The following is a 20,797-nucleotide window of genomic DNA, read 5'->3' as shown; positions in this document are numbered from 1 at the left end:
GGCGGGGGACACCTGTAATCAAAGTTTAGTCGAAGCCCAACAAGGACTCACACTTCCACATGCTGCAGGCCCTACATCCTGTGGTGATCTCCACTGTTTCATATCGATTGATTCAACACCGTGGCAGGAGGTGAGGAGGTCATGAGTCGTTTGGAGGAACACTTCAGACCGCTCTGCTGAAGCTGCAGAGCTTCTGGATGGAGCGTGAGTCACTAGATCATGTTGACAATATCTCCGCTGATACCGTCTGCACATGGCAGAGCACATGAGCCAGTGGCTCCTCTGTATCTGAGAAACACGCTGAATACACACCCACACCCACACACAGCACACCCAGAAAACAGACTCGCCCCCACACACACCACACGCAGAATACACACTCACACCCACACACAGCGCACGCAGAATACAGACTTACACCCACTCACAGCACGTGCAGAATACACACTCACACACAGCACACGCAGAATTCACACCCACACACAACACATGCAGAATACACACTCACAACCCCACACAGCGCACGCAAATTACAGACTAACACCCACACACAGTACATGCAGAATACACAGTCACACACAGCACACGAAGAATACACACTCCCACCCAAACACAGCACACGCATTATACCCACTCACACTCACACACTGCACGGGCAGAATACACAGTCACACATAGCACACGCAGAATATACACTCACACCCACACATATCAGAATACACACAGCCCAGACCTCAGGCGACAGAGAGACTTCCCACATTAGAATGCGTTTTTACGTAATGTACTTTGTATTCATCCAACTGTTTCATTATGGTCGGTCTTGGCTAATTTATGGATTGTCGGAAAACAGGGGATGCAGCAAAATCATTATCTCCTGATGTTTGCATTTTGTTATCCATTCTTTGGCTTCTTCCAGATGTGTGTTGTTTTCTCGTCTGTCCCCCTGGTGGTAGAGGCGTTCAGTCCTCTATGAGGTCCTCTGTCAGGGCTCCGCTCCTATCTCCCTGAGAACGGCTGCTTCAGGGTGACCTCCCTTCCTCCAAATCACCCATTGATTGGATCGAATTGGTCAGAATTTAGGATGGAGAGTTGGCCTTGAGGGAACGACTAGAGGATTTAGAGGTCGCCAGTGATATGAACCCAGTGAAGGGCTTAATCCATAAAGAAACACACAAGCAGAATCACACACAAACACACACACACACACACACAACAAAACAAAACACAGAGGCCACAAATGCATGCTGAATTCATCTGGTATTAAAGAGGCAAACGATCCACCGGTTATTTATGAGCCCAGCTGGAGCAACATGTTTCCTTCGGCTGAGCTATTAAGAACATTCACCGTCAAATATTGATTGATACAAAATTTGGACATTTTTGTCAGTGCTGCCACATTTTAATATGACACATCATGGAGCGAAAGACAAGAAAGCAGTTGGGAGCACAGATCCAGATCCAGAACATTTCGCTGGCATCCAAATGAACATCAAAGCCGGTCCAAGTTGCTGCATGGTGAGACCTCCTGCCGGGGGAGGAGATCTCTCCCCCGGTCCACATAGGAAGCAAACATACCTCAAAGAGGGTTGTGGACAGGGACTAAATGAAAGCGTAATGGGAAGAGCACAGAGGAGCCCTGGAGGACCTAAAAGGGTCTGAAGGTGCTGGTTGTGCTCGGTGACAGGGAAATAAATGGACTGCTGAAAACAATGCACCAAACAAGGCAGGACCAATGAGAGTCATGAACACATGAGTTTAGCAGCAATGGGGGAGAGAGAGAGGGGGGGGGGGGGGGGGGGCGCTGGAGGGAGAGAAACAGAGAGCCAGGGAGAAAGATTGATAGAAAGCGATGGAGAGATTGAGAGAGGAAGGGAGAGAGAGGGAGATTTAGAGGGAGAGATTGAGCAGGAGAGAGGGAGAGACAGAGAGAGAGAGAAGGGGATGTGAGCGTGAAAAAGAGAGAAAACAAGACCGCAGGGCTGCTGTGTAGGCGTCTCGGAGACGTGGGCGTGCACATATTTCACATTTTAAATCGATGCTGCCACACATAAATGGACATAGTAGGTTAAGGGAGGAGGGAGCGAGAGAGAGAGGACCAAGAAACAGAGGAGGGAGAAAGGGCGGGGGGATAAACTCATTTGGATTCTGGTCACAACGATGAGCTCGGAGGTTTTGCACTGGTGGTTGTGGGGGGATAAGAGAGAGACAGAGGAGCACAACGAAATAACAAGGAGCAGAAATGGCCAGGCTATGTTGAAAGGGTTAGTCAGCGTGATCCACATTCAATCCACATGAAGCACACATGGTTTGTTGGGACGCATGGGGGTACGATAGGCCCGCTCAAGACAAAGCCCCCCTGCTCTGCGCTGGTGCTGACGTTTCAGTGATCTGTAGGAAGAGGCAGAGCCGCTCCTCAGCCTCTCTATATGGTATGAAATCAAGAGGCTTAGCATCTGTCATGTAAACCCAGTCGTGGTTTTGTCTCTTGTCTCACCGGGTTCAATCTACACTGAAATGCACCCACACGCATGTGACCCATGTTGAGGCTGGGGTATTGCCGTGTCTAAGGCTAGTCTCTGAAGCAAAGAGCTGCTGTTGGAAGTGTAGTCTTACTTAATATGGATGTGCTGCTGCAGTGTGTTTAAAATCTCCCCGCCCAGCAGCTTCTCTTGAACCAAACATGTTCTCTGTTCTGGTTCTCATGCGTCGAACATGGCAACGACTGAATCTGAATCCCTTGATACTGGATTTTAACTTTTCTGTGATTACATATTGTGCAACAAATATACAACTTTTTGGATACTGTAACTGCTGGATTCAGCTTCAAGTCTTTCACATACATGACCACATCATCATGGCAACCATTACGTGAAATTCTCAGACAGCATGTTGTGAAATGTGTGCAACCTTTTTGCTCATGTCAGCCTGTAGCATTGAGGACGGAGCAGGTGTGAGTTTCTGATCGTGGACGGATGTGCTGCGGAGCTACAGAGACTCTATTGATTGGCCGAAGGCTTTGGCAGCAGGAGACGCCTCGGAGCTACGGCGTGGTTAAGTCTTCCCCCGGGTCGCTTGCTCTGACAGACGTTACAAATCACATCTCGGAAAAATAAAATGAATCAATGTTTAACCCCAAGCATTCTGGAAATGGGGCAATGCAATTACACACGCGCACACACACACGCATACACACACACACACACACACGCACACACACACACACACACACACACACACACACACACACACACACACACACACACACACACACACACACACACACACAAACACATGCACACACACACACACACACACACACACACACACACACACACACACACACACACACACACACACACACGGACACACACAAAATGTTATATATAAATGGGAATCAGGGTCTGGCTTTGAGGATTAGTTAACTATGCTCCTAATTGACTGAAGTGCCTGTAAAGCATACAACCAGGTCTGGTCAGCAGGGGACAACGTAAACCCAGGACTCGAGCCTCAGCAGGGCTGGGGGCGTTGAGCGGAATGATGACTAGACCCTCACTTGTGGGAGTTTAGACATGTAGAAAGAGCAGCGGGGCTAACAAGCTATTTTGGTTGAGTGTGATGGGGAGACGCCAAGATGCATCAGACACTGAGAGCGAGCAGGGAAGGAGGTCCACAATACAGGTGGGTGCCTTAATAAGGGCCTGTTTTGCCAAGGTATACATGGTGAGAGTCCATGAGCGGCCCTTGCTGCTTGTAGAGCAGTGTGTCTCAGTGCTCTGAGTTGAGGCTCCCTTGTTCTCTTTCCCACTCCGCTTTGTGTTTCTCTGACCTTAGCCTGCTTTGTGTGCTTCCGTCGGCTCTGACAGGCAATAAAGTTGTTATTTATAACCCTTTAAGGCAACCTCCCACCCCTGGGTGAGAGACGAAAAGAGAGAGAGAGAGAGAGAGAGAGAGAGAGAGAGAGAGAGAGAGAGAGAGAGAGAGAGGGACAGAGAGATTGAGAGAGAGCAAAAGAGAGAGCGAAAGAGAGAGCGACAGAGACAGAGAGAGTGAAAGAGAGAGAGAAGCAAATTGCTATAACATTTATGTTTTATCATTTGGAAGTAAAAATAAACCACAAATGGAGCAAAAAGGGATACCTACAAATTTTACCTTGAGATTTTGTCGTCATTTAATAGTTTGCTACTTCTGGATGAAGGCGCCTCTTAGTTCGCAAACATATTGCACACATCTATTGTTCTTATCTTACAGGCACAGCAGGTCTCGCTGGCAGGAGCTCTCAACCCTCCAATTTCCACGTCCTTGTTTTGAAGTATCTATTTCAGCCTCTAAGGAAGTGTTGGACTGGTTAATTGCAGCATCTTAGTATGTGACATCACATGTTCCATCACAGATGAGCTCATATGAACACACACCTTTGCTGTTGCACCCAGACGCACGTTACAAAGAGCTGCTTGTGCTTTCCGAAGCATTCACACCATTAGTTATCATGTTATTATGTTTACACACACACACACACACACACAGACACACAGACACACACACACACACACACACACACACACACACACACACACACCATTTACCCATAAAAATTTACCCATATTGTCCTCTATGCACATTATTGTGTGCTGCATGCATAAGACTTACGATTTATTTAAGTGATTGAAAGACAGAGAGAGAGAGCGAGAGAGAGAGAATACAGAGATTATACAAAGAACAAACAAACACACTCACTCACTCACTTTCTTACACACACACATAGGCACACACACACACACACACGCACACACACACACACACACACACACACACACACACACACACACACACACACACACACACACACACACACACACACACACACACACACACAAGCACACGCACACGCACACACACACACACACAATAATACTTATTTTGACCCCAAAATCATCATCAATCAAAGATATATTTATTCGAAAGGGGTGCCCTTGAATACCTTGAGTAGCCTCACAAATTATTGATGCTGATTCATTCTCTCCTGGAGAGAGTTCCATCATGAGAGCGGGACGCTCTCTACTGCCACATGGCGCGAGGAATATATTCACTGTGTAATGATTCTTGTGTAATGAGTCTTGCATTTAGAACAGTATTTGGACAGATGCATCCTTCAACAAGGACCCCTGGTTCCCTACATGTGTTGCAAGTGTGTCAGTATGTGTTGTGAAGATGGGAGGCTGGTAGGAAGCTCTGTTATCTGTGAACCGCTGTGCATGGCCCGGGAACCTCCTCCGCTGAGCCCTCTGCAGAGCCTCCTTCCAGCCCAGTCTGCAAAGCGTCTTTATCTCTGCTTCAACTTGCAGTCTTCAGGAGATCTAAACAAGCTCCTAATCACTACGCCATCACGCATCCCAAACACTGTCCCTGCAGAAATAAACAGTGTCCATTTTCTCCAATGGCTCAAGCCCAGTGGAATATCATCATACTGAAGTGTTCCTACCTCATCCTAATGTAGTGGTCCTATATCATCCTACTGTAGTGTTCCTACATCATCATACTGTAGCAGTCCTATATCCTCCTACTGTATTGGTCCTATATCGTCCTACTGTATTGGTCCTATATCATCCTACTGTATTGGTCCTATATCGTCCTACTGTATTGTTCCTATATCATCCTACTGTATTGGTCCTATATTATCCTACTGTATTGGTCCTATATCCTCCTACTGTATTGGTCCTATATCATCCTGCTGTATTGGTCCTATATCATCCTACTGTATTGGTCCTAATCCCCATTGAGCCAGATGAAGTCCACAGAACAGCAGTTTGTGTGGACTCCCCACATAGTTAATGATATAATGATCTTACTTATGTATCTATAATTTCTACATGATCTCTAAATTCTCTTTCAATTGCATGTAATTTTTCCAAAAATTTGACATAATGAGGGATAATACAGATGTGGTAAGCACCTCTTTCTTGCAGCGGCATAGGATGGAAGAACAATCTCTCTCTCTGCAGGGCTTTAGTCTGATGGTGATGATGTCCGCACTGCCCTGGATGTTAAAGTCTAGCGGTGAGGTTTGACCTCCTCAATGGGCCATTGAAGATGCTGCCAGAACTCTGGGTCTGTAGAGACTCAGAGAGGCAGAATGGTAAGGAATAAGGGGGTCGTGATGGAAAGAAGACCAGCCACAGACTGACAAGGACAGTCCAACCCATTGTCGACTCCTGGAGAGCTGAGGGGCTTGTAGGTTAGGTAGGGCAGCAGTTTACTGTGTTTGCATGTTTAGTTTCCTGAAGACTCGTTGGACATCTGCATGTTTTACAGGGGATGGTAAGGAAATGGTTGGTTGCAAGAGCATGTCTGAACTAAATTGAATTATAAAACGACGAAACTTGTGATAAATGATTCACAGAATCACATTTTTTTATTCTTCCGGCATGAATACTCTATTCATCGTTTTTACTCCCTCCGATTTTTAAGCAAAAACATTGTCAGTATCCAATAGGGTGTGAGATGCTGGAGGGTGAGTGTGATTTGCTGGTGGGTTCAGCTGTTGAAGGCACATGGCTACAGGCTGTGTGGTTTGGTTTTGCTAACAGGCAGCGAGGACCGAGCTGTCCTGGTGGTGGACGAGCTCTTAAAGGTATAAACCCTGCATTGTGAAGAGGTTCTTTAGCACGGGATACATGATAGCTGATATCTCATTTTATCCAACTATGAATAACAATATAAAGTGATGTGTTTAATATACTGTCCGGAGAACTGAAAATGAAAGCTACAGGCCTATGTGAGATGGAATAATAAATCCTAACAAAGCAGCTCTATATGTTGGTGGCTGCTCCTTGGGGAGGATTACAAGAAATAACTGTGCAATGGATGACGCGTTATAGCTACCCTTTGAGCAGCTATAGAGCAACCAGCCTTTAAGTCACTATTGTACTTCTCTCCACATTCCCCCTCCCCCCTCTCCATGAGGCCCCCGCCCCCCTCGGGCCTACCATCATTTATAGAGCATTCACCTAACTGCTCAGCGAGGAAGGGGGCAGAGATGAACCCAATGAGATGAACCCAATGAGATGAACCCAATGAGAAGGGGAAATGAGTTCATTGAGCTTGGACCAGTAAATGCCCCAGGGCAGCGATAGGGTAGGGCTAGGGCAGGGTAGGGCCGGGGTAGGGTAGGGCTGGGGTAGGGTAGGGTAGGGCTGGGGTAGGGTAAGGTAGGGCCGGGGTAGGGTAGGGCTGGGGTAGGGTAGGGTAGGGCTGGGGTAGGGTAGGGCTGGGGTAGGGTAGGGTAGGGATGAGTTTGGGTAGGGTAGGGTAGGGTCTGGGGTAGGTTAAGGCTTGGGTAGGGTAGGGTAGGTCTGTTGAAGGCACATGCTGTTGAAGGCACATGGCTACAGGCTGTGTGGTTTGGTTTTGCTAACAGGCAGCGAGGACCGAGCTGTCCTGGTGGTGGACGAGCTCTTAAAGGTATAAACCCTGCATTGTGAAGAGGTTCTTTAGCACGGGATACATGATAGCTGATATCTCATTTTATCCAACTATGAATAACAATATAAAGTGATGTGTTTAATATACTGTCCGGAGAACTGAAAATGAAAGCTACAGGCCTATGTGAGATGGAATAATAAATCCTAACAAAGCAGCTCTATATGTTGGTGGCTGCTCCTTGGGGAGGATTACAAGAAATAACTGTGCAATGGATGACGCGTTATAGCTACCCTTTGAGCAGCTATAGAGCAACCAGCCTTTAAGTCACTATTGTACTTCTCTCCACATTCCCCCTCCCCCCTCTCCATGAGGCCCCCGCCCCCCTCGGGCCTACCATCATTTATAGAGCATTCACCTAACTGCTCAGCGAGGAAGGGGGCAGAGATGAACCCAATGAGATGAACCCAATGAGATGAACCCAATGAGAAGGGGAAATGAGTTCATTGAGCTTGGACCAGTAAATGCCCCAGGGCAGCGATAGGGTAGGGCTAGGGCAGGGTAGGGCCGGGGTAGGGTAGGGCTGGGGTAGGGTAGGGTAGGGCTGGGGTAGGGTAAGGTAGGGCCGGGGTAGGGTAGGGCTGGGGTAGGGTAGGGTAGGGCTGGGGTAGGGTAGGGCTGGGGTAGGGTAGGGTAGGGATGAGTTTGGGTAGGGTAGGGTAGGGCTGGGGTAGGGTAGGGCTGGGGTAGGGTAGGGCTGGGGTAGGGTAGGGCTGGGGTAGGGTAGGGCTGGGGTAGGGTAGGGTAGGGCTGGGGTAGGGTAGGGCTGGGGTAGGGTAGGGCTGGGGTAGGGATGAGTTGGGGTAGGTCTGGGGTAGGTTAAGGCTTGGGTAGGGTAGGGTAGGTCTGGGGTAGCATAGGTCCTGGGTAGGGTAGGACTGGGATAGGGTAGGGTAGGACTGGGATAGGGTAGGGTAGGATAGGGTAGGGTATGGTAGGACTGGGATAGGGTAGGATAGGGCTGGGGTAGGGTAGGATAGGGTAGGTTAGTTGAGGGCTGGGTAAGGGTTGGGCTTGGGTAGGGTAAGGCAGGGTGAAACTGGGGTAGGGTAGGGTAAGGCAGGGTGAAACTGGGGTAGGGTAGGGTAAGGCAGGGTGAAACTGGGGTAGGGTAGGGTAAGGCAGGGTAAAACTGGGGTAGGGCTGTGGTTGGGCTGGGGAAGGGCTGGGGTAGGGTTGGTGCAATGCCTTGCAATGTATTGTTCGGTCCTATTGTTCAGGTTCTCAACGTGTGCCACACCTTTTAAGCATTCATGTATTCAAATTAACGAATCCTGTGAAACACCACTTCCACATTTGCGTTGTCTTTTCTTTCATCTTCCATTTTCCATCTTACTGGGTTTTGTTTTTGCCTGTGCATATTGTCGGGTCCTCTCCAGCTCTGTCATCGTGAAACATTAATCTCTATACATGTATTATTAAATACTGCAACCATTCAATTATGAATGAGTGTGGGGTTAATCAAGACGTCTCTGCTCCACAAGACATTCTGACATTGTCCCCTATTTACCAGTTCACTTGTTAGACATTCACAGTCCAGGCTTGGTTTGGCCCCTCTGCACCTCACCTACTCTCTCCTTCCTCCTTTGTGGCCCCGATGGATGAAGATGCTCAGTGACACTCCAGCTGTTCAAAGCTCGTTCACAGCTCACTGTGGTTGCATTACGTTGCATATGTGTAGAAAAACATGCAACACATTCAGATACAGTGTCATTCATTCAATCTTCTCTGACATATGAAAGATGCACACACACAAATGCACACACACATAAGTGGTAAAACACACATACAAAGACACTATCACACACACTAATACAGACACACCTAAACACCAACATCCATGCACTTAGCAGTGTGGGTAGTGTGCTACACCATGCCGCTCTACGTGTTGGAGAGCCTGAAGATTAGTGTAGAGAGAGGGGATCTCTCAGAGTAGCCTTCCATTAGGATCAACATAGTTGACTTTAGCCAAATGCACCTGCTCGAACCCACTTAGAAATAATGTTAACTCATAGATAAACCCATTCTGTGATGGGCTAACCCGTTCTGTAATGGGTTACCCATTCTGTGCGGGGGCTAACCCATCTTGTGTTGTGCTTACCCATTCTCTGATGGGCTTACCCATTCTCTGATGGGCTAACCCGTTCTGTGATGGGTTAACCCATTCTGTGATGGGCTAACCCATTCTGTAATGGGTAACCCATTCTCATAGGGGGTTAACCCTTCGAACATCAGCAATTCATCCATTCAGCATTAGCCACTGATGTGGTCAAATGTGAAAGAGAATTAGAAATACCTTTATGGTGTAACATGTTTGAGTGGGTTGGAGAGGGTTATATACGGACAAATGCATTGCGGGGAGGGGGTGACATTTTCTACATCCATTGTGTGCAGAAGTCTCATCCCTCCTGTCTTTGGTATTGTCCATTAGATGTGTCTCTTCGTTCTTCTTAGTATTATTACTTTATCATCTCCCCTGTGTTCATCAGTCAATGCTGCTCTGCTGTTTTGCGTGTATTTATTTATTATTCACGTATCATTTTGTATGATAGTTTGCAATATGTCGACATTAATTCAATGATCTAGATATAGTTTGTGTGGTACTCCTGCCCCTGCCACGGGTTATGAGTTCTGGCCAACAGGACAGCCAAAGACAATTCCTCTTCAGCAGCACGAGATCACTGGGTTACCCTCATTCTTCTCCCTCAGTGAAGACAGCAGGCCCCTCCTCCAGGGAGCTAGTTAGGTGCTAGTGGGGGGTGCGTGTCATCATCATCACTGTTTACCTCAGAATTCCTCTCTGTGACTTGCCATGGCTGCTGGATTATGTTTCTGCTCAAGTGACACGATCATGGCTGCTGGCTGTGGGTAACCTTTTTCCAGGTTTTCCCTGCTGTTCCCAGCAGTACCCAGGTTTTCCCAGGTGTTCCCAGGTGTTCTCAGGTGTTCCCAGGTGTTCTCAGGTGTTCCCAGGTGTTCCCAGGTGTTCTCAGGTGGTCCCAGGTGTTCTCAGGTGTTCCCAGATGTTCTCAGGTGTTCCCAGGTGTTCTCAGGTGTTCCCAGGTGTTCTCAGGTGTTCCCAGGTGTTCCCAGGTGTTCCCAGGTGTTCCCAGGTGTTATCAGTTGGGCTCAGGTGTTCTCAGGTGTTCCCAGGTGTTCTCATGTGTTCCCAGCTGTTCCCAGCTGTTCTCAGGTGTTCTCTTCTCATGGCGGAGGCCTGAAACAGAGCTCTCCACATTTGAGTTAGCGAATATGCTTCGGAGGGAGCTATTTCCTGTTCAGTTTCTGAATTCACCTATCATAGCATCTGGCTTTCTGATCTACAGAGCCAACCAATGCCTATGAGCTCAGACCTTTTCAGACGGCCAGGTCTTGAGAGACAGGTTTTCATTGGTTGGCTCTTTGTCGCTGCTCTAGGTCAAAGGCTCCCGCAGCATTGGTAAAGATTGCTGAGGCATTCAGGTCCAGGCTTATCAGTGACCAGTGACGTCTGCTGTGAGAAGGGTGTGGTTTCCTTGTAACTGTGCCAGGCCTACAACGTTGGTTATGGGGACTTTGAGGTTTGATCTGGAGCTGTCTCATCCGTATTGCCCCCAGATATATGGTGCCGACATTGGCTTCTGCTCTAAATATGTACTCATTGCTTGTTGCTGTCACAATGAATGTTGTAATCAATGTTGACATTGCAACAGATAAACAAAACGTTCCACCAATAGTAGTTTGAATTACTGATATCAAGCTTTTAACCCTTTATTACTCTCTCTCTTACCGTATATATAAATATATATAGATTATCTCACATGAGTAGTGATAGAATGCGACTAGTCAGCAAGGGCCATGACTCTAACTGCTCTGGCAGCTAATCGATGGCCAGGCGACATGAGGAACTAGCTCCATGGATTGCAAATGGGACATGCCATTCAAATTCACATGAGGATAGAGAGGGAACATGGCTGCATGTACAAATGTTCTAATTTGCAAGCTCATGCAAAAATGTTCTAATTTGCAAGAGACGACGCCGCTGCAAGAGACACCGCCGCCGCCGAAAGGGCCGCCGCCACTGCAAGAGACGCCGCCGCCGGCGCAAGAGACGCCGCCGCCGCCGCCGAAAGGGACGCCGCCGCAGAAAGGGACGCCGCCGCCGAAAGGGACGCCACCGCAGAAAGGGCCGCCGCCGCCGAAAGGGACGCCGCCGCCGCCGCATGGGAAGCCGCCGCCGCCAGAGACGAGGCCGCAGTGGGGGACGGAGATGACGCAGTGGGAGGCGGAGAGGACGCAGTGGGAGATGACGCAGTGGCAGACGGAGCCGACGCAGTGGGAGCCGACGCAGGGGGAGACGACGCAGGGGGAGACGACGCAGGGGGAGACGGAGCCGACGCAGGGGGAGACGGAGCCGACGCAGGGGGAGACGACGCAGTGGGAGACGGAGCCGACGAAGGGGGAGACGACGCAGTGGGAGACGACGCAGTGGGAGACGACGCAGTGGGAGATGAGGCAGCCCAGGGGATTGCAGAGGCCCTGACCAGGAGGGATGCTCTAGGGAGCTGGACCGCCCCTCCCTCTAGGTCGAAGCTGAGGTGGAGGGTGTGTGACCGACGCCAGGGAGGAGTGAGGGGAGTGGTAGGTCTGGCAACCTGCTGGCTCCACCCCAAAGCCTTACATGGACTTCCTCCCTTTAACGAGGCAAGCCTGGGGATCGTTAAGCAGGGGTGCTTGGGCTTAAGAGGTCGAGTAAAGAGACATGGGAGGATAAAGGAGGTGGATGACCCTTTTCCCACCCTAGTTTTGTTTACAAGGTGAATAAACCAATCGGCATTGGAACTGCTCTCTGTGTTGTGTCATTTTGTCTATTTAACTTGGTGGCGTGGAAACCCCACACCCACAGGCCCGCTACAATATATAAACAATAGCACAAGATGTCAATTCTCTAAATCGGTTGGTATCTTCTCACGCCACATACAGAAGCCAACACTGCTAGCTGATCCAATGTTGCACATCCATTTGGCAGCTAAGAGCAGATGTGCTCCCTTCAAAATGGCCTTCAAGGCTGTACAATTTATATCTTTCTAAGGTCATATAAGGCTTATATGACCTTATATAAGGTCAAAGAGACTACCCTGAACAACACCTAGTGGTAATTTCTTATTTGATTGATCCCAATTCAATAGAGTACAATATATCACTACTGGCCATTTTCATGTAATTATCAAAGTGTTTCAGAGGCACTTGTTATTTACCAATATGCCATGTGGTTGTTTAGAGATGATGCTGAGATTAAATTACACATATACTATATTCCTTTAAGGGAGGGTCTAATGCAACATACCACTGCAGCAAAGTGTGAACAAATGTCTTCCTCCTAAAGCTATACATGTTATACTAAAGCAATACATGTTGTACTAAATAAAATACATGTTCTAAAGCAATACATGTCTAACTAAAGAAATACATGTTCTAAAGCAACACATGTTCTAAAGTAATACATGTTGGGTTAGTATACTAAAGCAGTACATGTTCTAGATGTTCTACTAAAGCATACATTTTCTAAAGCAATACATGTTATACTAAAGCAATACATGTTGTACTAAAGCAATACATGTTCTAAAGCAGGCCTATTCAACTAGCGGCCCGTGGGCCAAATGCGGCCCCTCTTACTTTTTTTCTGGCCCGCAAGAGGTTGCATGCAAAAAATAAATAAAATAAAGGAGAAACATAGTTGCATGCAAATCAGGTTTCTGTGTGTAGCCGGTGATACTAGCAGGTATCAGTACCCCACAATCAGGAACTGGCATCACTTATTCTGACAATGTTTGGCTCAACCGATACGTGCGAGTCTAGCTTTTCTCATATGAATGCCATCAGAACAAGGGCACATTGCTCCATGACCTATGAGAAGCTGCATGAGTGTCTCAGGATGAGCCAAACTAGGCAAACAAGGCAGTGCAATCTTTCTCACTGACTCACTGGCTCAAAATGTCTCATATGTACAGTAGTTCTGTTTTGTGATGATTCAAACAACATTGTTGAATTCGAAATACGTGTTCAAAATATGTGAGAACAAAATATTTTATAATGATACGATTAAAAGTGAAGGAAGGAATGCGTCTGACAAGTTGATTCCATGCAGTAGTATTATATATATTAAGTTAACACTACTTTAAGTACGATTTATTTGTAGCGATTCATTCACGTAGTTTTACTCTGTGTGGCCCATGAACCCTCAGTGGTTTTCCTTTTCGGCCCACTTGTTAAGGAGGTTGAATAGCCCTGTTCTAAAGCAATAAATGTTTTACTATACATGTTCTACTAAAGCAATAAATGTTCTACTAAAGCAATATAGTTCTAGTAAAGCAATACATGTCTATTGAAGCAATACATGTTCTATTAAAGCAATGTTCTTAAGCAATACAAGTCTAAAGCAACACATTTAGGCCATGGGTAATCCCACTTGTTGTATTAAACAATATTGTGACACATAATACATGAGACAGCTCTCCCTGGCACATAATAAATAATCCATCCTATAGTTAATCGTCATCAGATAACATGCAATATCAGGTGATAAAGGTAATGGGGCCATTCCGTTCTATGGCTTCTACTGAGAAGATGCATTATTGTGACATGCAGTCTTCTTATCTGGAGTATATCCATGGCAATGGATGGAGGAGGTGGAGTGACGTTGAGAGATACCAGTTAGACAAAGTTCAACTCATGTGTACATCCTTGGCTCCAGAACCAACAGAGGACAAGGAAGGGTTTCCTCCCACCACTACTGCTACTGGCAGTTGGTGGGATGGTGGGAGCAGATATCCCGCTAGCGGCCTCGCCGTTGGCGTGCATCCCAGTAGACGAGAGGATCCAAACATGTGACTTTGAGGTGCATGGAGGAAACTCTGACTGTGTGTGTTTTTGCGTGTTCACATGAGGGTGTGCAGGTTACTTCTTAGTGCTAGTTATTCTTGGAGAGGTTTGGAGGACTCTTTGTAAGACCCTACCTACTGACTGACATCCCTCCAATGGGACCCCTCATGGGCCCCTGAGCCGGGGTCTGACTCCACTGCTCAGGGGCCTTTTAGAAACCCTGGTTGAACCACAGGCACCTATTAGCCAAAGGGTCAGGAGGAGTCGGCTCTGTAGTCAGGACATCAGACCAGCTGGGGTCCAATCAATTCATAGTCCTGAGTTGGACCAGATGGTGACAGCTCTCCCTGACCGCCTGTTGACCGCAGAGTACCGTGAGGGCTTGGAACTACCAATGACTGGACACTGATCTCACTCTCATCTCATGCCATTGATAAACAAATCCACAGAGAAGCGCCGCTAGGCTAGTCTGGTTGATGGTGAGGCTGGAGTCAGATGAGGCACTCTACAAGCCAGGGTATCTGTTCGCCATACAGGAGAGAGTGACAGAGGCCCCCAGGGCTCCATGCTTCTAGAAGGGCCAGGGAGGCATGTGCTGAAGGCGCTGACATGGCATACGTCTAGATTGAGTGAATAAAATAGTTATATTTTTGTATGCATGAGCCTCTGCTCTATGCTTCCTTTATGGGGAACGATGTGTGGGGGTCAAAGTAGTAAAAGGTTAAACCACAGGTCATGGGTCAGCCCTATGGGAGGGAAATTGTCTTCTGTCATTTCTGAGATTGCCGATTCAGGTCACACATGAACAAAACTAACCATAAACAGTATGCTTCTACCAGTGCAGGGCTATAACCGTGCAGTCGCACACACAATCGGATATTCCAAAAATGCTCCTAGTTGTGAAAGGAATATCTGCTTTAAACAGGTTTGAAGAGGACTAAGATCCCCCTGATCCCACTATAAGACCCCAGAGCCCCTTGAGGCGGGGGGGCCCAAGCCGGCTCGGCAGGCCAGCTGGGTGCTCCTCTAGGGAGCATGAGATAGACGGTTCCAATAATGTATACATTTAATGTTCTGCTCCACAACAAGCAACAAACAATGACATCAAAATCAGGTTCCAATTGACACACAACCAAACCATCACGGATCAGAGTTGGCCTTTCTGGAGCCGCTGGGAAACCTGTTTTAGGAGGCAGCCTTGCTGCATGAGGGCCCCGGGACTCCACAGCCCCCGAGGTACTATTCCCCCCCTAGATCTATCCAGGTACCCTGTGGTCTCATATCCCACTTGGACAACCGCTGTATCCCACTAAACAGATTTATCCATTCAGTGCTTTACAGACAATAAGTATGTATGTTTTTATATGTTGACAGCCAGGAAGCCAGAAATAAGGATCTAAGAACAGAGTTGATATGATCCACTTTCAAGTTCAAGTTCGAGTTCAAGTTCAATACTTTTTTGCGATGTCAACATAGTTGATTGGAATTTGTCTTGGTGTAAATCAGGTTAAAAAAAAGGCAACACACACACAAGAACATACAGTATATAAAAGACAATCACATAGAAAATCCTTCAAACCAGAAAAAGCTGTAAAGATCTTGTGCTATTGCAACTTCCCATAAAGTGCCTTGTGCAGTCTATGAAGTGCATTTAAAAAAGGTGCATTTAGTACAGGTTTACTCTGCAAGGTGCCTGAGCATTTCTTTCGGCTCAGTGAGGACGGGAGCAGCAGCGCTCTGAATCAACTGCAGCTCTCTGATTGATTCTTTAAGGAGTCTCGCAAAGAGACGCTGCTCCCTGCTAAGACTTGAGATCTGTATTCCTTGATGAAACCTTAAGGTGTTAGGTGGAAGTCGGCCGGCTATTTGGTGGCTTAAGGTTGTAATTTGGCTCTGATAACAATTACTTTTATATTGGTTTAATTGAATACGGTTTTGGCACATCGAGTCGTTCATCTGTTTAATGCACTTACTACTTACTGCTAGAAATGGACCATAATCCCCTGGTGATATAATTATATAAATGTGTGTGTCATCTGCATAGTTATGATAACAAATATATATAATTATCACTCAATTACTTAACTACTTAGAATCCACGACCCTTAGCCCACACTACCCCAAACCTAAAGGCCTGATGACATAGTCAGAAGAGGTCCTAAGAACCGTTCTGTTTTGTCTCCTCAGTCCCCACGAGCGGCTAATTAAGGATCTTGTTGAGTATTCAGCATCTTGAATGGAGCCCAGTTGTCACCTGTTCATGAATCATTCTGTCCACCTGTGGTCCAGCTGTTGCAGTTCCCTGGTTCTGGTCCTGCTGGGTTTGCTATTGAGTCGGTTTTAAGGTTGTTTTCTGCAACTTCCTTCACGCTCTTCTGCCTCTAGTCTGGCGTCCTGGTTTGGCATCAGGGTTATAGAGGCAGAATGGATGGCTTAAGGGTTTTAGAGGCAGGACTGATGGTTCAGGGTAATAGAGGCAGGATGGATGGTTCAGGGTAATAGAGGCAGGATGGATGGTTCAGGGTAATAGACGCAGGATGGTTCAGGGTTATAGAGGCAGGATGGTTCAGGGTAATAGAGGCAGGATGGATGGTTCAGGGTAATAGACGCAGGATGGTTCAGGGTTATAGAAGCAGGATGGTTCAGGGTAATAGAGGCAGGATGGATGGTTCAGTGTTATAGAGGCAGGATGGTTCAGGGTAATAGAGGCAGGATGGATGGTTCAGGGTTGTAGAGGCAGGATGGATGTTTCAGTGTGGCTGGCCTGCTTTGAGTGCACTGAGTGGGAAACAGCGTAGAGGAGGCTACTGATGTGGTAACTAACTATCTAACTTTCTGTGAAGCAATGGTTGTCCCTACAAATACTGTTAAGGTTTTTTCTAACAACAAGCCTTGGATTACAAAAGCCCTGAAATCAACCCTGAATGTAAAGGAAACTGCGTTCTTCTCCGGAAATAAAATTTCCGAAGAAATGAATGAGTCTCATTAAAAATAAACGGAATTGTTGGTTTTTTTCAAGCAAGTAGTCCAATCCTTGGTCGCTTTTAACTCACTTTATTTGTTAAATTGGCCTATTTTGGTATGGTAACTATGAAGCAAAAGGGAGGGAATTGTATCTAACGCGTATTGAGAATAATATCGTGCACTACTTCGAGTCCCGGGCTTAGGCCCGGTCCTCTCGGCGGGGCTACCTATTCGTTCTGGCCTAAATCTGAACTCTGCGCTGGTTTCTATCAAGTGGGCATGGCATATGTGAAGTGGGCGTGGCCGCTGTGACGTAATGGCTCCGCCATCCTCACCAGTCTAAAGTTGCTGCCATCTGTGGCTGGAGTAGTTATTGCAGTTTATGTGTTCAATCCTGCTTCCTAGTGGCTATGTAAGGGTAATGCAGCTTGTGTGTTCGATCCTGCTTCCTAGTGGCTACGTGGGGGAAGCTTATGTGCTTAAAATACGTAACAGAATAAAAAATTAAAAGCAGCAAAGAAGGAATACAAGGAGAGAGTTGAGAAATTCTTTCTGGAGGGTAATCCAAGAGATCCAAGTCATTTCTGAATGGTGTTCATAGACTTCTCAAGTGCCTTCAATACTGTGCAACCCCATCTGATGGGACAAAAACTTACCCAGATGAACGTGTCCGGGACATGTATAGCTAAAAAATAAGTAAAGATAAAACTGGGTTTTACTTTACTTCACTTTGCTAAGACATATGCATGTTTGATGTGGTATGCAAAAGGTGGCGCAATAGGATGTTGTGCAGAGAATAAGGCGTATGCACGTTTGATGTGGTATGCGATGTACATAGGAGTGAATCAAAGTGTGGACAACATCAAATGCGAGCAATAGGTAGAATAAATGAAGATTAGGTCATCCAATATACATAGTTAGTGTAGGACAATCGGGTAGTATGATGAAGGTAACTGTTATTATGAGATACGGTTAACACAGAAGTGATATTGAACATGCAAATTTTAACATTGTTATTTCCCTTTTACATATTTTTGGTTATAGCAACTTGGTTGCACTATGGCGTTGTTAGGTTTGGTTGTCATTCAATGCGCATGGCTGAAGCATGCGCAAGGAGGGATGTAGTGTGAAATTAATGGAAATATGTTTTTGAACAACTAACTGCTGTACATGAGTTTGTATTTCTGCAATAGAAACAAAAGTTCCAGAACCAGATGCAGACACACCCGGAGCCTACAAACTACCACCGCCGAGCAAGAACTAACAGTCACATGAGGAGATCAAATAACAGCAGGATTTGAATCGGTTCTGTTTTGGTTGTCCACCATTAGAAAAATATTGTTTGTATAAATAACATATCATAATCAGCAACAGTTCGTACAGTTTTCCACGAATAAGGTTAAAGGAATATATAAGGTATGGATATGTTATTGACAGAGCAAGGAGGGATGTATGCAATGATAAGGCACAACATGAACATGTTGTACTTTTATCCCCAATAACACAGCTCCGGTTGGGTTGGTGGCCAGGGCGCTGGCATGATTACAATCCCTCAGGTTCGAATTGGCAGAGAACTCCGGCATTAATGACCCTTTCACAGGATGGATGGAGAATATGTTTGGGAGGTGGAAAGGCATGATCCAGTAAGTGCCCGTTGTGGGAATAAATGCAGAGACCGTGTTAATTGTCACCGGCTGCCGTTGTATTCCCTGCGCACGAGGGCTACTGCATCTGCTGATCACCACAGCAGTGGGCGCTACAGAAGCGCCAAGTGCCATTCAGGCTTGCATGGGGATCAGATATGATCAGATGAAAGTGAACGATACATCACCTGAGGGGCCCGACCCTTATCCAGCTGTAATATGTAGAATAGTCAACACCTATACTATTCTAGTAGTATCGCCTGTATATAAGATAAACAATATCCCGGATTTACTTGAATAACAAATTTTAAAACAACCATACCAGACTATGTTTGTTATTGTGTAGTGTTGCTTGGTTGCGAGTGCAACCCGTTATTTCTGTATCGCTGCATTGATAATGGTACTGTTGATCTTCTTTGAGACGGTTGTTTACAGGCCACCTGTTGCTGACACGACGACGACGGAGAACCTGTTTGAGGCTCCCATGATGTAAAAGAAACCTCTCTGTGAGCTGAGCCCTTGACAAGGAGGGACGAGTCTTGGGTTCATGAATTACAGGCCCGACGGCGACAGAAGAAACAATGGCTACGATAATAACAACGGCCAAAACCACCCACATGCAACAGCGCACCAATACACGAAGATCACCTGAACCACCCAAATCCATGCTAGCCTATCAATCATTTAGAATTTAAAAAAAATTGTATTATGACCAATTTTTACTTTACTTTTGCACATGTTGAAAATTGTATGACCTTGTAGCACATAACCGAAGGGTATTAGCTTAGGATTTCTATGGATACTTTTGTTTGTGTGTTGTTTGACCATATGATTGTATGATAACAAGATATATGTTCATTGTTGTATTGCACTCTAAAAAGTATATTTTTTAAAAGTTGAAGTAAAGCACTGTTTTGAAGTCTGATTCAGATTTCTGCTTTAGCGACGGCACTGTACTTTTGTGTATTATATCAAATTGAAATTGTACTTTATTACATTGACCTGCTTTTCTTATGCAAATGAAAGCGCTTAAATTAGGTTTCCCTGTCTAACGTCATGACGTAGACGTTTATTTGTTGAACGTCAACGTCTTTTCCAGCCAGATTTCTGTAGCTGAAGCTGACATTTTTTCTCCTCGTCAATCTCATCATCCACGCGGTCAAGGTCACTCTGAAAAACGGTACGTTTAATGTAGACAAAGTCATGTTTTACCAATTTTATTTGTCAGATAACAAATGTTCTGCCTGTATGGGTCAAAAAATGTACGTCTTAAGGGTTAACTTTAGTTAACGAACTGGACCGGACCAGCTTGTTAAGGTGCCATGCCGTATTTCCGACGACTCATTGTTCCGACGTCTCAATGGTCCGAAATATTTCCCATTAGATCGACATGCCACTAATGCCGACGGTTCAATTTTACGAAAACGGAACCCATTGTTCCGAAGGGCCGTTTGTCCGATAAGTCAAACAAGAGGCACATTATAGGCCGACGGTTCAATATGCCGAATAGGCCTACATAACCGTCGGCCTAATGCGCCTTTCCAATGGGAAATATTTCGGACCATTGAGACGTCGGAGCAATGAGGTGTCGGAATTACGGGCAGGCCCCCTAGTTAAGTCATGCTAACTTTAGGTTAGCTTAACATGTTCGATGCATTTAACGGATTTTGCGAAATGTGTTAACCATATGTTCAAACCACTGGTGTGCTAAAGGTAATGTGGCATTAAAAATTATAGTGATCGTTTTGCTATTAACTGATCAGTAGCAGCAGCACTCTGCTGCTATTTCATTTAGCATTTTTCTAAATTAATGACATGTGCAAGTAACTTCCACGCGGGGCTCTCCTGGTGTA

At 46.2% G+C, this 20,797-nt stretch overlaps 1 long non-coding RNA gene across 1 annotated transcript in view; it reads right to left on the bottom strand.

Annotated features, from left to right (window-relative positions):
- LOC132470079 (uncharacterized) overlaps window positions 1-19,802 on the bottom strand; it is a 222,202-nt gene extending 202,400 nt beyond the window's left edge. Inside the window, exon 1 of the long non-coding RNA XR_009528587.1 lies at window positions 19,222-19,802. This is a non-coding gene — a long non-coding RNA (uncharacterized LOC132470079). The remainder of the gene's footprint in view (window positions 1-19,221) is intronic.
- Between the last annotated feature and the right edge of the window lie 995 nt (window positions 19,803-20,797).

The sequence above is a fragment of the Gadus macrocephalus genome, chromosome 13 (assembly GCF_031168955.1).
Source record: "Gadus macrocephalus chromosome 13, ASM3116895v1".
Classification (NCBI taxonomy): domain Eukaryota; kingdom Metazoa; phylum Chordata; class Actinopteri; order Gadiformes; family Gadidae; genus Gadus; species Gadus macrocephalus.
Note: the sequence above shows the minus strand (reverse complement) of the source record. Positions and strands in the feature narration are given on the sequence as shown.